This window comes from Homalodisca vitripennis, unplaced genomic scaffold (genome assembly GCF_021130785.1).
Source record: "Homalodisca vitripennis isolate AUS2020 unplaced genomic scaffold, UT_GWSS_2.1 ScUCBcl_5383;HRSCAF=12075, whole genome shotgun sequence".
Taxonomy (NCBI): Eukaryota; Metazoa; Arthropoda; class Insecta; order Hemiptera; family Cicadellidae; genus Homalodisca; species Homalodisca vitripennis.
The window spans coordinates 26539-33480 of NW_025781490.1; positions in this window are offsets into that span (position 1 = coordinate 26539).

Consider the following 6942-nt stretch of genomic DNA (forward strand, 5'->3'; position numbering starts at 1 on the left):
TAGAAGAGAGGAAGTTTGTTTTGTGAACATTTATGAGTTGGCTATAAGTCAAATATAGAAAGTTTTGTACTTACGAGGGGTATCCAAAAAGTAAGTTTCCCTGTTCTGTAAAAAGACGCGTACGTAACACAGCGTGCAACTGTGGGCGGGGATATGTAGCGCGGTTCGGTTGGCAACAGGTGCGCCGGTCACTGGCCCATTGTCACGCTTCTCAGTCAGTTGCTGCCCAAACATCATGTAGACTCCACTGCGTTCTGCCGCCAGTTGCGAAGTCCGTAGTGTTATTCGTTTCTTGACCGCCAAAAAACGAAACTGCCGTTGAAATTCATCGTCAGTTGTGTCAAGTGTATGGTGAACATGTTATGTCCGTTCAGATGGTCCGTCGTTGGCGTGCAATGTTTTTTGGAAGGAAGAGAAAATGTTCAAGACGATGAGCGAAGTGGGCCGACACCGGCCAATTCTCGGCAACCTGACGTCATTAATGCTGTACGAGCAGTTATTGACAATGATAAGCGAGTGACTCTCGATGAAATTATGGATAAAACTGCCGTCAAGTGTTGAAGTTAGCCGGTCATCTGTGCACAATATCATGACAGAAGATCTTCAGCTTGCAAAAGTGTGTGCAAGATGGGTGCCTCGCTTATTGAGCAATGCCCATAAACAACAACGAATGGCTGCTGCCCAGTCTTTCTTGCGATTGTTTGACGATGAAGATGAAAACCTTTTCAGTAGAATAGTCACTGGTGATGAAACATGGATTCACCACTCAACTCCAGAGACCAAACGCCAGAGTATGGTGTGGCAAAAAAAAAGGAGAGGCAGCTCCTCAAAAAGCCAAAGTTTTTGAGTCGGCAGGAAAGGTAATGGCTACAGTTTTTTGGGACTGCCGTGGAGTGTTATTGATTGACTATCTTCCTCGTGGCGAAACCATAAATGCAGAAAGGTATTGTGAAGTTCTCACCAGACTTCGGTGGGCAATACAGAATAAACGGAACGGTTCTGCTTATTCAAGATAAACGCCCGACCACACGCTGCTCGTGCAACAATGGAACTTTTGAGGAAATTTAAGTGGGATGTTTTTGGTCATCCTCCATACTCACCAGATCTTGCGCCTAGCGATTTTCATCTGTTTCCGGAGCTGAAAAGACACCTTGGCGGTCGGCGATTTGCCAACAGCGATGACCTTCAAAATGAGGTGGATACTTGGCTTAAAAATTTGGCGGGTGTGAATTTTTGTGATGCTGGAATAAAAAAACTACTTCCCTAGATACCAAGAGTGCTTAGAAAGGGATGGTAACTATGTAGAAAAATAAGGTATGATGTAAAAAGTTGAATAAATGTGTTTCAGTTATTTTTTGAGTCTTTTTAACTTTTTCATAATTAATGGAAACTTACTTTTTGGATACCCTCGTACATATTGAACATTCATTATTGAAAATATAAGGGTAATATTAGTAATTAATGTAATACTTATTGTTTTCCATGTATGTTATTTACTATGTAATATGTGCTCAAATAAAGTTTCTGACGTGAGCATTACCACCACCACCACGGATGCTTGCCATAGGTCTAGGACTGGTGGCACTTTCCTGCAACTGAAGCCACTGATCACCTAGCTCGTCAACAATCGATACCAGAAATTCTAGATGTAATATAGGGTTTTGTAGTGTTTTTGCTTGTATAATATATAGGCATTCAAAAGCATTCTGGATAAGAGATTGAAGGTATTTTTTTTCCAAAATTTAAAACTTCTATCGTCCAGGTATTGGTATAGCATTTGGTCTGATCCGTCAACCCCACCCATATTAGCATTGTAATTACATATCATTTTTTGGTTTGTTAGATATGACAGTAAAATTTTCTCTGCGTTTTACTTTATGCTCTGAAGCAGCGACATCATTTGTAGACAACAGCAGAACCTTCTTTTTTTGTGGCCTGCCTTTGTCCTGTAGCCAAGAATAATCATTTCACTTTTCCTCATGTATTTTGTTTCTCCAACTTTACATTTTTGTATCATTTGAGCAGGGATACCTTTACGTGCCTTAGAGTGCCAGTTATAAAGGATTCCTTAGAATGTAGATGTGTTGCCAATGTCAGGGAGGTGAAAAAATTGTCCACAAACACGTGGTATCCCTTATTGTACAAATTAGACATACTCATTAGTTTATCCACTTACTGTAAAGCCTAAATCTTTTTCTTTTATCGTTGTCTTCTCATTGCCTTTGGCTCCTTTGTATACAAAAAAACTTACACAATAATGAGTGGTAGCATCAACCAACATCCATAACTTCACACCCCACCGGTAATGTTTTTTAGGCATGTACTGGAGAAGCTGTGAATGTGTTTTGGTTGCAATCATGCTTTCGTCAATAGATAAATTTTTATCTGGTGTAAAATGCAATTTGGAAATCCGGTTCATGTGATCAATCAGTGGTTTCGAACCTAGCACAAGGATCGTAGTTTGGTTGGCCTGACTTTGGTAAATTTGTAGTATCCACCAAGTGAAAAAATTTCAGTATTGCCTGAAAACGGTTCCTCGTCATCATTCTAGGGAACCAAGGAATCAATTGACTTTTAAGAGTAGACCAAAAAGGAAGCAATAGTGTTTTGTCTTTTGATAGCCATATTTATCAACACCAGAAGGGAAGCTTGCATTTCGTTTACAGTCACAGGTCTCCAAGATTTTAGCCTACTGTGTTCTTTCATTCTATTGCGATTTTTATCAGTAAAGTTCCTGGCGTACTTGTTTGTAAACCGAACCATTATTTCAATCAAAGGAATGGTAAAGAAAATTTTGAAATAAGCATATGGAGGAGAGTTCATTGGAGGACAGTGCTTGACTCCTGGCTGTTCCTGAAAGTGTGTAATGGAATGGTTAGGCCTGTGTTCAATATCATTGGTTTCATTCACTTCCACCCAGTCAGGTTCATTCTCAGAGTCTTCTGCAGAGCTACTACTGCTATCCCTATCGTTAGGCCTAGATCTTTGAGGTATCACTCTATGGCCTTGTTAGTTAGGCCTAGCCCTATGACAACGTGATGGTTCACTATCAGATGAATCATTGTTAGATTCATCTGAATTTGTATCAATTACCAAGTTTAGTCGATTCAGTCCCTAAACCTTGATTACCTGAGGAAGTTGTCGGTCCAACGGGATCGTAGGTCGGGTCATTATCTGTATCGTCAACAACCGAACTTGAACTCGACACGTTTTCATTTTCTGAAATTTCACTCACGAAACCATCAGAAAGATATTCACTTTCTACTAATCTAGGGATGGTATTATCACTAACAGGTGAATGAGAACGTTTCATTTTGATAGAAAGAAGTCATTAGCACATTTCACTTCACTCAAAACACTCACGAACAACTAAAGTACAACTGTAAACAACAACTACAATGCTGTCTAATGTTGAAAGTTGAGAAACGAAATGCACAGAATAGCCAACTTTAAAATCAAAATATGGCTACCTAGTATGACTTATAAACTGGGTAATGTAATTATCAAAAAGATCGTTGTATTGCGATTCTAAAACATTGCAAGTATGTTTATTTCAACTAATTAAAGTAATTTTTTTTTTACAAAACGTCTGAAAATACGGACGCTGGCAAACTACGCACAATAATCCAACGTCCAAAAATTCGGACGTTGGCACTAAAAGGGTTAATAGTGTCAGTCATATAAAGTAATAAATTTTGTTAATAATGTCAGTTATATAAAGTAATAAATTTAACTATCATACAATTCTTACAACGTAATAATCTTACCTACCCTGATTTGAGATCAGAAGAGGTGTAAAATTAATCAAAAAATAAATTGGATTATTGATTATAAAGTCCTTGAGTATATATATATATATTTTTTTTTAATTTTTAAATATTACTTTAAGATTTAATATTATCTAGCAGGTTTCTCCATGTATTTTGGCTGTTTTATATAAAATTGTTATCTGTGATGACTTAAAATAATTTTATCTTTATATTTAGTATTACGTGCATGGATGGAAAAATCTGAAGTGTATTACATTGGAAAAATAAACTGTTCATACACAGTAGATATCTTACATTTACAAAATGTCCTTTAGCTGATTGGTCATATTTTAGTTTGAGTATATTCCTATTGCCTCTTTTGGTTGTTTTACAATCTAAATAAATTGCCTCAGTGTCTCCATTCCACATTAATAGGACATCATGTTAAGTGTATATATTTCAGAGCAAAGCATGTTTCTTTCTCCAACACTTGTCTTGCAATGGCAGTGAGTTCAGTGTTGTTTACCTTTATCACTGATTTTGTTTCAAGAAAAAATAGTTTTATATTCAGTTGATTGCAAACATTCCGTAAAATATTTTTCTTGATCTGTATATATTATAACACTAATTTTTAGTATACCTAAATACGAGGCATGTTTTTAAAGTAAGTACCGTTTTTAAATTACACCGCCGCAGCGCTGCAGTTGCCATTTAGCGCATGCGCGTAGTGTAGCTACATCAGTTGGGAAGCCACAGATGCCGTTTGATCGAGTCTTCATTTGTTTACGTGATTTTAAAAAACCGCTGACTATCGAGAATCCGGCCGACTGTGAAGTGCATGCTGTGATTTGTTTTCTCTGTGTTAAAGGCTTAAAAGCAATTGACATTCATCGTCAAATCAGTGAAGTTTATGGTGAAAACATTATGAATGAAGGAATGTTGCGGAAATGGGTTAGGGCTTTCAAAGATGGCAGCACAAACGTTCATAATGAGGAACAAAGTGGGCGACCTTCAGTCATTACCGATTATGTCATTCAAAAAGTGGACTGTAAAGTGAAAGACAGACGGCTGAAATTCAACATCCCCTAGGAAAGTTAAATTCAAGCAAACAATTTCTGCCTAGAAAATCATGTGCACTGTCTTTTGGGACAGACGAGGTGTGTTGTTGGTAAATTTTTTGCCTTGCGGTAAAACGATTAATGCAGCCGCGTACTGTGAAACTTTAAAAAAAGTGCGCTGCGCAATTCAAAACAGAAGGCGTGGCATGCTGAGTGCAGGTATTTTGTTCCACGATAATGCTCGTCCACATTCAACAAATCGGAACGCAAGAGCTCATCACTTCATTTGGCTGGGAACAATTAAACCATCCTCCATACAGTCCCGATCTAGCGCCTAGTGACTACCATTTGTTTCTGCACTTAAGACGCATTTGGCGGGGAAGCGTCATTCCAATGATGAAGAAGTAAAAACGTCTGTGCAACAGTGGTTGTCCAGTCTGGCGGCAAGCTTCTTTGACGACGGCATACAAAAGCTGGTCCCAAGATACGACAAGTGCCTTAATAATAATGGAAATTATGTAGAGAAGTAGAGGAAAGAATGCTCTTTCAGATAAATAAAGTTTTGTTTGAAAAATTTACTTGTTGATTTTTTATATCAAAACAGTACTTACTTTGAAAACATGCCTCGTGTATATCTCGGAAGTTCTTCATATTAACATAACCTAGTATATGTTTATTACTACATTTTTGTGTGTATGCATGTGATAACACCATTTTGTTCCGAGTTAGTTAGTGAAAAATACAGGAGGCCTCGGAAGCGCGCCCCTCCCAAACTCGGAGCAAATAAAAAAAAAAACAATCACATGCCACTAGTGGGAAGAGACAAAAACGACAAGACTTCGAGAACATGATTTATAATTAAAGAGGTGGCAAACATTTCCATGTAAAATACAATTACTTCAGCACCACGGTGCACCGCGTAACTTAAAAACTAAATAACAAAAGATAAAATTCCAATATAGACAATAACATAATAAATATAAATAATAACATAATAAATAAATAATATAATATAGAGATTTGATATATAAATAACAATTTCAGGTACGGCAGTAGTAAATCTAAAAATTTTAACAGGTAATGTTTTATGAACTGAGGGGAGGGAAAAAGATTGTAGAATTTCTAGGCCCACTAATTTTAAAAAGTAATTTGGTTTCAAGTTTGTAGCCGAAAATTAAAAAAAATATTTAAAGCCAATTTTCGAAGGAGGCGGGGGCTTAGTTGCCTCCACGAATCCGAATTAAAGATGAAATCCTCCCCTTCAGTTCATGTAACTAAACTAAATAAACACTGGCTAAGTACTGGCCCTCCTCCAGATCTAACATCTGGCAGCGCTCCCTGCACCCCAGTCCTCGCAAGTTCAGTATAAGAAGTAAAAAACATTTCTGATCCAACCTTGTTCCAGAAGAAATGAATGGGAGTACTACACTCCGGTTGGATGCCGGTCCAATAGCGCTGGCAGGGCGCGGGCATTCAGTTGGCTTCAGTGCTGTGGGCAGGACTCGCCGCATCAGTCCCGCTGACGGCACTCACGGGGACCCTATAGAATCCCAACATAACCAGTAGATAATCAGAACAACTTTACTACAACCCGAGAAATAATAAAAACTTAATTATGTTTGCCACAAAGTATAATAAAAAATTTAAATTTAACAATAAAAAAAAAATAACAATCTGTAACTAACAGTACCTTTTAAGTATCAGAAGACTATTTCCCAAAAATACCTCAAGACACCAAGTATTATATTAAATATTACACTTGGTGACAATATTAAATATTACAAACAAAACAAATTTTCAAATATATAAACATTTACTTATAGGCTAGAACAGCCATACTAAATGATTAAGCGTGATAACAATTACTTGTAACTATAATTCGCTGGATTTTAATCATTCTATTATAATATTATAATAATTTACATTTTGCTATTAAATATTAATTGTAAGGTAGGCCTGATAATAATTATATAATTTACAAATAATAACAATACATTATTTCCCAAATAACAATAATTAAATAATAAAATCGAAATCATGAATGTTGCCACCCAATTTTGCACGCAACACAAAACACGAGGTAACAAAAATTTGCAAAGTCTGTACCGTCTCGCTTACACTAAAAAAATCAAAGT